Genomic DNA, 12,785 nt, shown 5'->3' with positions numbered 1-12,785 from the left:
TGCTGTCAGTCCTCCATCTCCACACATGGCAACAAAAGATAGGTGTAGAAAAAAAAATCCATCACCTAGTAGAAAGACTTTCTTCCATGGTTGATTGTTCAAAACTATGTCTGAGTTAGAGGGAAGAGGTAGCCTCTGCTCTTTCTGTCCTTAAAAAAGGGAAAAAAAAAAACAGATCTGGATTTCCGAATCAAAATTAAAATGTAAAGTATGAAGAAGGTTAGAGAGATTTTGAGTTTGATGATTTTGGTTTGCTTCTATATGCTTCTAAAAGAAAATTATATGGAAATGTCTTTGAAATGTCTGCCTTCACTATGGAAAAAAGCTGAAGAATAGCACAGGGTGCTTTTTGGTGTCTGAGGTCTATACAACTTTAGTGTGCTTATTTGATTTCACCCTTCTTTCTGGCACACTAGAAACTGTCAATATTCTTACCCACCTATCTTAGTACCAACCCACTCTCTACACTGCCGAGCTCTAGGGAAGAGGTAAAAGGGACATAGATGTGCATTCCTCATTAAGCTTTCTTTGGGTGAACAAGGGGGACATTAGCCAGGTTTACCTGATAGATAATCTGAAAATGGAGCTTTAGGCAGATGTCATATGGTTATCTAAACTTAATTGCTTGATCTATGTAGGGAAGAGTTGCTATGTTGAAACATATGCCACCCATAACTTGTTCTAGATCTGCTCTTTGCATCCAGTGGCAAAAATTACTCTGTTTTGCTGAGTTTAAAAGAAGAATGGTGTGCAATTTCCATTTCTTTCCAACTTGCTCAGTAGATGCTCTATCCAGATTCTGTATAAACTGTAAGACTTTATGTTGGAAAACATTGCAGAGTGTGTTACATGCATCAGTCTGAAAGGAACCCTGCAGCCAGAGTGAGGATGGTAGATTGAAACCATTATCACTCATTTCTCATATGTATAAGCCTGCCTCACAACTACTCTCTCTTATATTTTTTTTCTCTTTTTGTGCTGTGTGGTTAAAGTGAGACTTTCTTGCTCCTACTAGGAAGGTTCTTGGCTGTCTGATTTTAAAGGCTATACAAGTATATAATTTTCTGAAGAAGGACCCACAAACCACAAACAAGCCTTAAACTATTGACACATGTGAAATCAAATTCTCTGATCATTTATACCAGAGTAACTAAATCTACCATAGTGAATCTAGAATAGCTCCAAATCATTCTGTGAGTCTATGACTCTATGATTGGCATCAAGGGAGTTACTTCTGGCTTCTCACTGGTGAAGCTGGAGGCAAAACTTGACCATAGAGAGAAACATTATTATTTAGCTCATTAATCACCAAGGAAACTTTCTAGCTGAACAATCCTACTGGTTTTCATTATTTCCTTTATAATCTTATTAGAAACAGAATTCCAAATTGCATGCAGAGAATTCAGTGGAAAGAAAACAGACAGCATTTAGCAAGCACTTCAACCTATTTCCAGTCTAATAAGTTAATAGCAAGATTCTTACAGAAACCCATGCAAATAAAAGCAGAATACAATAGCATTCTGAAATTAAAAAGGAGAAAGAGAAGCACGTAAATGAATGAAATAGTTCTGTGTATAATGCCACTGGTTAAAAAAAATGCGTAGTGTCTTCAGCAGACTCTGACTTAGATTAAGCCACCAACTAATTAACCTATTCAGAGTACACAATGCTGCCTTAATACAATAGTCGTGAATGGATCAGTGTAAGAATGATGCATTGTCTGTCATTTGAATACGAGAATAAACTCACATACAGAAACTAAACTCAAGATATAAACAAAATATAATGTTAACATGTGCCTCCTTGCTCAAAAGGAAACCAAAGTGCCCACCACATGATGTAGTGCCACAGATACTTGAAGATGACCTCTAATGAAGACCAAAGAACAGGAATATGCTATGATTTATGATGGTAGATTAGCTGGGTGATTATTTCAGTCAGGAAAGGTGTCCTTTCTGATAAGAGCTCTGTGAACTTTCTCCTTGTGCAGTATGCATCTTGCATGTAAGTTTTGTTAGTTTTGTTAGCAGTGAAATCAAGAGGTTTGATACTTATGTCACTACTGATAGAGAGCAAATCAGCACAGTAATGTCCTACAGACTGCTCTTATTTTTTTAAAATTCCTGCTTCAGACTTTTGCAGATTATATATATATATATATATTTCTTTTTTCCTAGTCCTCCACTATTTTCAAAAACCTATAGAGCTTACTAAGGTACCAGGAAAATAGTTCCATTGTAAATCCTGATGGCTTTTTCACTGGATTTTTTAAAAGAAATGGTTATTTCTTTACATCCTGCTCAGACTTTACACCATATCAGTTCTCTGCATGATACTCAGTTCTCCTATGAGCAAGCTTTTGTCCCTGAGAATAGATGGTAAAAGTGCCCAAACCAGGCAAAAATGATCCTGGATTTCAGACCACAAAAGTGCAACATGAGATGTCTGTGGTGACTTGCTGTCTCTACCACAGACTTCCGTTGTGCAGTTCAGCAAGTCGCTTGATTTTTCAGAGCCTTGGCTGCTCATTGATGCCAGGAACACTAAGTCATTTATCACACACTTCGCTTATCTTCTGTATTTAGTTGAAAGTGTTACAGGATAGTAGGATAGTAGCTGTGTCTGCAGAGTGAGTATTACAATGGAGGCTCAACTTTCACTGGAGCCAGTAGAAGCGACTGGAATGCAAATGGTAGCAGCAGCAATAGAAATAATAATAAATGGGGGAGGGGGGAAGAAAAAAGGATTATTGGCATGATTTACACATGGACTGTTTATTCCTAACTGTTACATATCCCACATGCCTTTTGCTTTATCACAGCATGATATTTCCTGAGATCTACATCCTTCAATCATGGTTTTACTTTGAGTTGAGGTATCTGATTGGTAGTCTGCCAGAAAAAAACCAAACATTATCTTGCCAAAATCATTGATATGAGGAAAGGGAGGCCATTTCCCTCATCTCCCATTCAAGCTTCTAGATCTGTGGGTGAAGAGAGATGCATTTGTTTAGGTTGCTTAGTATAGCTATTTAAAACTCTGGAAAGTTTAATGATGTACCGCAACTTTGAACTGTTGTATTTGCCATTTTGGTTGTATAAATTATATCCTTTATGAAAACCAAAACTGTGATGCTTTACAGGGTAGTTATTACAGAGAAATGTGCAATTAGGAGGAGGTGGTTTTGTGTCTCAATTTGGCAATGGAGAAACCGGGGATAAGGAAGCCTGCGGCATGTTACCAATAGATCCTGGTAGCATAAATACAGTTTCCTCAATAAGCAGAATTTACCAAATTGCTCCATGTAACACATCAGTCTACTGTGCTTGATTCTTAACAGTTAACTCTCCCTACCCAAGCAGCCCTGTGCCTCTGGACTCTGAGTCCCTGGCAGGGACAGAGAACCTCAAGAGTGGCCTCTTCCCGGTGCCTGGGACAGCTGGCTCACAACACTGCTCTTTGCAGTCTCACAAGACTCCTGAGCAGCTTGCATTTTCACCTCTGTGAGACACAGAAGGACTCAGGGGTTTGAGCTGTGGCTTCCTGGGACAATTTAGCTCTTGCGGGAAAGCTGATAAATTATCTTTTTAATAAGCTGAGTAATTTAGGTTACATTAGGTTAACTGTCCATCAGCATTTATTTTATAATATAAATTACTTATATTGAATTGATCCAGAGGTTTTAGCATTTGATAAATAATTAAAAATAGAAGAGAAATAAAATGGAGAGGTTGCAGAATGCTTTTTTTGTTTCACAATTTCAACTAACTGCCTTTTTTTAAAAAAATACAAATCCTCTGAAGTTGCAGTTATGATTATTAATGATGGGGATAATAAAACATTAATCAAATCTTTACAACTTTAAATAAGAAATTGTGTCTCATTAAAGTACATAACAAACTTAAATGTAATCTTACTTGCACGGCTTTTCTCTTATTTCTTCTTTAATTTTAATCATATTTGTCTTTTAAGACTTTAAAATTTCATTATATATAAATGAATACACTTGCATATCCTTGTTTCACTTTAGGCTTTAGCTTAAGAGATGATTGTCCTAATGTGCGATTCTCTAAAATAACAAGAGGAACAGATTGATGTGATAAATGCTACAATGAATGACCCGTACAGCTGCATTCCACTTTACCAATACAGAAATCATTCTGCATAGTCCATCAAGTAAAAATATGGTTTTATGTAAGGATAAATAAGGCATTTGTTTATTCATTTTTTAAATAACACGATTTTTAAATAATCAAGATAAAAAGGTCACATATTTATTAATATGTAGCACACTTCTCATTCCTCTGGTAAAATTATGCAACTGTTGCCTTTCAGCTGCCAGTTCTTTGCATTCACTTAATGTGCTCCCATATCCTTGTATGTGTCAAATGTTACTGTGCTTTTTGTTTTATTCAAACTGAATATATTAACCTCTTCAGGACTTACTAGAAGGCAATGCTTTTCCTCCAGAATCTAGAAGGAAGAAGAATCTAAAAGCAAAAAAAACCCAAAATAACCCCCCAAATTTGCATGGCCACCTCAGAAGCTTCTTTTTAAACTCACTTTCTAAGTGGTAAATTTTACATTGGAATCCTGATATTTTTTTATCTTAAAAATGCTTAAAGGCTCATTAAAAGTTTATGTTTGAGTCATTATTACTCATTCAGAGACCGGCTTCTCTCTCAAGAGACTATACATTTTTGACAAGGGATATACATGCAAACATGGCCTTCCCTGACAACATCTTGGGTAACCTTAATAAGCTAATGATTATGATATTTTACTTTTAGCTTATTTCCAGAAAAGAAGTTTATATTTCAGTGAGGAACACATCTCAACACTTGGCACCACTGGTTTGACATTACTCTAAATCCCAAGAAAAAGGTTTACATGGGGACAGGACGACTGGAAAGAGCTGATGTTCTTGTTTCTGGAGTTTCAATCTGTGAGGGATGCACAGGGATGTAAATGTGTTGCATGGATGCTTTTAGACGCAGTGATATTAACGGACTTATAGAAAAGGATGCTAAAGGTGAAGCATATCATTCAGGTAGAGTAATTCAGGTGTAAATCACTGAAGTGATGAATTGCATCATTTTCCATAACAAAATTTGAAATAAGATAACAGCATTTGGGTTTGCTATGATTCAACTGCAAATGTTTGTTAGAAATATTTTTTTAATCAACCATCTTAAAAAACACAGCCCTTGTAAACAGTTGGTAATGATAAAAATTAAGGAGGCTAATAATCTAAGTCACACTGGAGCTAATGTTGTCACAGACATATTTAAACTTTCTGGACTCATGGTGAATATTGCCAAGGATATGCCAAAGACAATATACTTCCTCAGTTCTGGAAGCTGTCTATAAGTTGTTGACTATACAAGTAATTACTTTTTAATGTTTTTACAGGAACAGTTGAACATTTCTTGAATGTATCTCTCACCTCCTGATCTTTGCCATCTTGTCTAAATATGATCAGTGTTACTGCAGTTTGAATATCAGATATTAAAGTGGAATAGCTGAGAATATAAGGCTAAGAGGTTCTCATATCTTTGGGTTTAGATGGGAACAATGTGAAAATCTTCTTTAACTCTAAAGTGACATGCTACAGAATTTAACACCATGATTCTATACTAGGTCAAATATCTGGCATCTGCTGGAAAGTTGTCACACCAAGCTGCAAGCAGTGCAGGAGTCTCTTGGAGTACACTGAGGATAACCTAATCCTGAAAAGCTCAGCCAGAAGAGATATTTTTCTGGAGCTGTTGCTCACCAGCTCAGAGGAACCTAAAGGAGAGCTCTGTATTCATGGTAGCCTGAGCTACAGTGATCATGCCCTGGTGAAAAGTATGATCTCATGGGATACAGGCCAGGCAAAAAGTAAAGTCAAGATCTTAAAATTTCAAGGAGCAAACTTTCAGTTCTTTAAGAGAGGAGTAGCTGGGAGCCCTCAGGAAATTGCTCTAAGGAATGAAGAAGCAGAAGATAGTTTTGTTTTTCTTAGAGCAAAAGAGCTCTCATTTCCCATTTGCAAGAAATCAGGCAGCGAATACAAGACATCGGCTTGCCTGAGTAAGGTTCTCCTGGTCAAAGTGAAACACAGGGGAAATCCATACACAATAGAAGTAGAGATACAGTAGTCTTGGGAAGAATTTGTTTAAGATTTGGGATGAATAATAAGAAGGGCTTCCATAATTATCTTCATCAGAAAAGGAGAACAAAAGAAATTCTACCCCACTAATAAATAAGACAGGAAAATGCATGGAGAAGGCTGTCAACTTTTTTTCCCCAGTTTTCTATGGCAATTGCATTTCCCATATCTCTCAGGTCCCTGAATCTCAAGGTAAGGACTAGGGGAATGAAATCCCACTCATCATGGGGAAAGATCAGATTCATGACCATCTGAGACACCTGACCATACACAAGTCCATGGGATCCAGTGAGAGGCAGCCCGGGGTCCTAAAGAAAATGGCAGAATTAGTCACTAAGCTTTTTTCCAAAATATTTGAAAGTCATGATGGTCAAGTGAACTGCCTGGTGACTGGATAAAGGGAAACATCACATTTATTTAAAAAAGGGTGAAAAGGAGAACCCTGAGAACTACCCACAAGTCAGCCTCACCTCTGTGCCTGGTAAAATTATGGAATGGATTCTCCTGAAACTATGGAAACTCTTTAATATTCTTTAATTCTTTCCAATAAATACTTTAATATCAGGTAGGTGAATCACTAGAACAAGTTGGCCAGAGAAGTTGTGAATACCCCAACCCTAGAACTGTTCAAGGACAAGTTGGGGAGGCTTTGAGCAACCTAGTACAGCGAAATCCACCTCATCCATTGAACCTTGTTTAATTGATAAATTAATCTTGTTTTTAAAGAAATTTGCCTTATCCACAGGAACTCATGGAAATTAAAATTACAGGGCCTAGAAGTTCTCTTTCCTTTTGGTGACAGCTCTTCCATAAATACTGAGATTTATTTCTAGCACATGGCAAGAGTTATCCAGACACTGATCTTGATGAATATTTAATTCTACAAAAGAAAGTATGGGTTTACTAGGTGTCTTCCTTTTTCGGGAGGCAGACTACAAGCACAGTTGTACAGGGAGTAGAACCTGGTTAACCAACGGGAAGCAGCAATTTCTGATGATATAAATAGCCATGATTTTCTCTGTAGATATGAAGTTATCTGTTTTGGTCCTTGAACAGCCACAAACTGTGCACTGTAATGGACCAGATTGTACAGGTAGATAATACCAATACCTCGTTGATCTACTTTTTTTGATGAAAAACATTTATTAAATGAAATGGATGTTGGGTAAGAACAATCTTTTAAACATTATAACAAATGGAAAACAATTCATCCTCAATAAAAAGAAAAGTAGATTTAGTGTCAATTATTAATAATAAATAGATAAGTTAATTATAAGGACTAATACTTTTCAGATTATATCAATATAAAAAGAATTCAAATTTGCCAGCAGGTTGATAATGAATATTTAAAAAACTTGTGTTCAAAATAAAAATGTTTATTTTTCTATGAAATACAAATTTCATAAGTGTACTAATGATATAAAGAAAGAGAACTAACATCAAAACTACTAAAACGGGTGAATAAAAGCAGCATCTTGATACATTGTATTTATTAGAGCTAGGAAAATAGATTGAAATTTGCACTGAAGTTAATAGAATCTGATGTGGGCTTTTTTCTGGGACTTAAACATGCTATTTTTTTAAATGTTAGAGTAGTGAAATTAAAAATTACTTTATATAAATAATATCTGAGATATACCAAATCATTTTACTGAATTTACTGATCAAGAAAGATTATTTCGAACTTTTACAAGGCTATCTGAAGTCTGATGTTTATGTCATTATGTTTACAGGCAGTTTACAGAAAAAAAAAACAAACCAACAACTAAAGCAAAAAAACCCTTGCACCTAGAGTTTTGTTTAGAATTAGGTAGATATACCTTATCACATAATTTTGAGAGAAACCGAAATAACAATGATCGTTTGTATGACTGCACAGCTATGCAAGGGAAACAACAATCAGAGCAAGAGAGTGTTGTTCTGGCTGAGAACTAACTGAGAAAGATGACATTTGCAGTGGTTGAGAAATTAGCAGCCTGGTGATGACTAGACACAGCGTGGCTCCTTTTTTTTATTGTGGTTTTTGCCTTGGCCTATGATTACCTCTGTTCTTTGCAGGAAAGGAGGTGGCTTCTAAAGGCTTCTGGAGCTAACCCTGCCTGTATAGTCCAGGTACATAAAAGAGCTGCTCAGAAGCTTCTTCAGGAGGTTTTGTTGAGTACTTACCTCTTTAGGTGACACTTTCTGTGCATCAGTTTCAGACCATTGCCTATTGATTGGTACTACAGAGAAGAACCAGGCTCCATTGTCTTAACACCCTCCCTTCAGATACTTATGTACGTTGTTGAGGTCTCCTCTCAGTCATCTCTTCTCGAGGCTGAACAGGCCCAGCTCCCTCAGCCTTTCCTGATAGGAGAGATGCTTCAGTCCCTTAATCATCCTTATTGCCCTTCACTGGACCCACTCCAGGAGCTCCACATCTCTCTTGTACTGAGGAGCCCAGAGCTGGACACAGTACTACACATGTGGCCTCACCAGGGCTGAGAGGCAGGACAATCTCCCTCAACCTGCTGGCAATGTTTTTCCTGATGCTCATGCCTTTGTTGAACTTCATTTGTTCATTTGCCTAGTTGTTCTCTAAACCAATACCCCATGCCCAAGGGAGTCTTCCCTCCAAGATTCCTTTACCCTGATCTCCTGGATCAGAGATTCCTGAGGCTGGCCTTATTGGTGAAGACCAATGAAAAGAAGGCATTCAGTAACTCTCCTTCCTCTGTGTCCTTTGATACCAGGGTCTACTTAGTCATGGCCCCACATCATCCTTTCTTTTCCTTTTGTATTTGAAGAAGCCCTCCTTTTTTTTTTCATTGACATCCTTGGCCAGATTTAATTATAAATGGATTCCTTCTCCTTTAGATTCAAATGACTCAAGGACTGAAGAATGAAAAAAAAAGCTGTTAGGGTGTGCCTAGTCCTTACTACTTTCTCATAAGGTACTCATGGTAAATTAGAGGGCAATACTGATGAGCACCAAAAACTAATTAGCAAAAGACTAATTGAGCATCATCAAATTTTGCTAAAAGTAAATCAAGTGCCAATATTGTTGTCATCTTTAAAATTAAGTGAGGTGACTGTGTAGATGTAAAGTCTAAATGTTTGAGACAAAAGGATCATTAGTATTAATGTCTATCATTTATTTTGCATATGTAGTGAAGTATCACAGTCAGGATGAGGGTCCCATTTACTTGGTGAGGTACAGATAGAAATGAAAATTTAATTGCTGGTGTAAAGACATTTTGGATTTAGGCCAACAGGTACCCTGGAAAAAAACTCAATCATGTCCTAAAAATTTTACTCAAGTGAGTAGTCCTGGAGACTCTGAAGAGGTGATTCATCAACAGAAGGAATAAAGAGAAAAGTATATGCAGAACTGAATTATAATATACAGCAAAAGACAAGTTAAGGGTCATAAGCAGGAAGAAGAAACTGAGGGTAAAGGCCTAAGAGGCTTGTTAGAGAAAGAGTAAGACTTCTCCTTACCTAATATGCACCCAAATCCTGAAATGACCTGTGTGTGGGCTACCCTAAGGGCAAATTCCTTTCAGCTGACCAGACTGATCCTTCAAACCATTCAGATCTCCACTGGGTTATGAACAGCTCTGGAACCAGAGAATAACACTGATTAAAAGGGACTCTTTTGGGTCAGCTAGTCCAGCACCCTACTCAAAATAGTAGTGATTTCAGTTATAGAGCAGGTTGATAGGGACCTGTCCAGGTGAGTTATATCTGTAATGGTGTGTCTGTTTCACCACACTCCTTGGAGTAAGTTTTTCCTTAAACCCATTTGGAAACTCCTATCTTACAGTATGTGTCCTTTGCTTCTCTTCCTCTACCTGTGCAACAGCAAGGAACATTTGGCTCCCTTTTATCTCTTTTGATAGTTGAAGACAATAATGAACAGCCTCCAAAGCTGTCACTTCTGCAGGCCTGCCAAGTCCATGTCCCACAGCCCCTCATTTTCCCCACAAAAGTTTGGACCACATAATCTCTGCAGGTCCCTTCCAGCCTGGGTTGTTCTCTGATTCCACATGACATAAGTGCTCCAGTCCCACCAATGAAGTCACAGTGGTATATCCAAGTCTTTTTTTAACTCTTCCTTCCTAAATACTCACTTCAGTGCAGTCATTTTGTACGTACCTAACATCTGCAGCAAAAGGCTATGTAAGAATGAGGCCTCACAAACGACCACCCAAAACTGAAAAGGTAGTAATATTCTTGCATCATAATTATGAGTGACATTCAGCAGACAGATGGCAGCACCAAAAAAAAGGCTGGGTCACCTTTATTTTGCATGAAACCATGACGCTCTGAAGAGACAATGGTGAAATGTTCAAGTAAACCCTGGCATGGAACTGGTACCTCCAGAAGTCAAAGTAGATTTCTAACTTTTCACTTCAGTGAGTAACCCCATTTCTTCACAGCATCACAGAATCATCAGGGAGACCTTTAAGAGACCTTTAAGATCATCTAGTCCAATCATCAACCCAGCACCACTCTAATTACCCATAAACCATATCTCCAAGTACCACATTTAGATGAGTTTTGAATGCTTCCAGAGATGGTGACTCCACCTCCTCCCTGGGCAACTTGTTCCAATGCCTAAGCACTCTTTCAGTCAAAAAAGAAATTCCAATATTTGTCCAATTTTTTCTAATATCTGTTCATGTCCAAGCATATTACTGAGTGCTCACAGGTACAAAAATGAACAAATGAGAATGCAATTGCATACATAAAGAAAATGTGTTGGGAAGGTGACAATTTCAAGCACTCGAAAGTCAGGAAATAACATTTCCTGTGGTAACATCATCTCAGCCATACTGAATATTTTATGATATACCTTATATTTTACCACACTTAAAGGTAAAACATATACTTACAAAGAAAAGCAGGAATATAAAAGACTACATTAAGAAGGTAACCTTTTCCATATCCTAATTTTTAGAAGTTTCAAAGGCTAACCTTAATGTGCAACTTAAGTTTCTGTCTTTAATATCCATTTTAAAAGAAAGAGAAAAAGAAAGTACAAGACAAAGTAATTTCCAAAGTTTCAAGTATTTCTGCTGAGATATAGATGGTAACTGCCTTCCTGTAAGTATACAGTTTTTGTAACTGTAATAAAAAATAAAGTAAATAGGACCCTCATCCCTCAGAAAATAAAAGTTTTACGAAACAAAATCTCTACCAGGTGAAAAAGGCATACCAAATTTTATACAACCATTTAAATTATATTCATAAATACTGAAATCCGAGTAAATTTATTTTCTGACATACTGATATTGAAAACAATTTGGAATGGTGGAGGAAATTCGGAGGGATGAGGCACAATAGAAGTGTTCTGTCAGTACCTTAAAAAATTAAGTTGAACAATCTAACTCACTACAAATTTCGTTAAGTTGACTGATCACAACCTAAGTCATGAACAGAATAGGCAGAAATGCAATTGGGAATGAGGTAAAAGTTAGTAGCCTAATGAGAGTCAAGGTGGATTTATGTAAAAAAGGTCATGTCACATATCTGATACAACTGTCTGATTCAATGCTTGATCAACATCATTGACTTTTTGAAATATACCTCTAAATTATTTTCCTTTGGGGACTATACAAAGTAAATTCATTAAACACTCAACAAATGAGATCTTAGAAAATGTTATCTGGAAATAAATAAAAAGTTCTTGCTGGTGAAGTCTACAGGTAATATGAGCTTCTGTGGTATGTTAAACAAGAAAGAGACATTCCAGCAAGAGACCTGAATCGTACACTCAGGCTCACTTACACAGCAGTAGTGTTTTTCAGTTAAATGAAAGGTGAGGCATTTGGGAAAACAAAAAGGTTCATGTTTTTAGGATGAGGGGGTCTTATCTGAAAAAGGAAAAAATACAAAATAAAACAAAATGCAAATCTAGTATACAAAAGTTACCTCAAGGAGCCCAGTAAAAAGTGGGCTTAGCCTAGACATCCAGTGTTCAGGTATTTAAACATCTAATGCATAGGCATGTATAGATAGGTGAGAAATGTTAGCTTAAGCCTTATAGATTTTTTATCTAGGCTTTTATTCCATCCAGTAAAAAGCTTAGTAGTGTTGCCATACACTAGGGTTTTTTTGTTGTTGTTGTTGTAAGTATAAATTTGTAGTTTGAATATTGGACTTCTTCATTGTCTGACAAGCCAGTCAGCTGCTTTCCACCATGTGCCATCCAAGCTAGAGATCAGAATGACAACGATTGTTTTCAAAGTGATACCTTGGAGTTTTGATGGTTTTGATTTTTAATTTTTGTAGATCTTAGAAGTAGTTATGTAGTAAATGTAGATTTTAGAGTAGCAACATATTGCCTCTTTACCCTTAACACACCAGCTCAAACCCCTGTTACCCATTCCCATATCAATTCCCTAAATTCCATAGCCTGTTTAGTCTCTTTTTCAATGTAGTATGGTAGAAGAACATCCTAACCCTACGGAACAAGATATAGCCGTAGACCCAATAACCTTCAGACCTAGAATTCTGGAAGGCCTCCAAGGACATTACGTGCTCTGAGGAAGATGAAGAAGAGGGGGTCCCAAAATGCCCCCAGACCCAATTTCCAAGAGGCGTGGCGGGGGCAGAACCTAGGTGGTAGCTGGACGGGATTGGGTGA

This window comes from Empidonax traillii, unplaced genomic scaffold (genome assembly GCF_003031625.1).
Source record: "Empidonax traillii isolate 1590-97213 ecotype Southwest subspecies unplaced genomic scaffold, ASM303162v1 scaffold725:size316836, whole genome shotgun sequence".
Lineage (NCBI taxonomy): Eukaryota > Metazoa > Chordata > Aves > Passeriformes > Tyrannidae > Empidonax > Empidonax traillii.
This window is presented reverse-complemented; position numbering follows the sequence as displayed.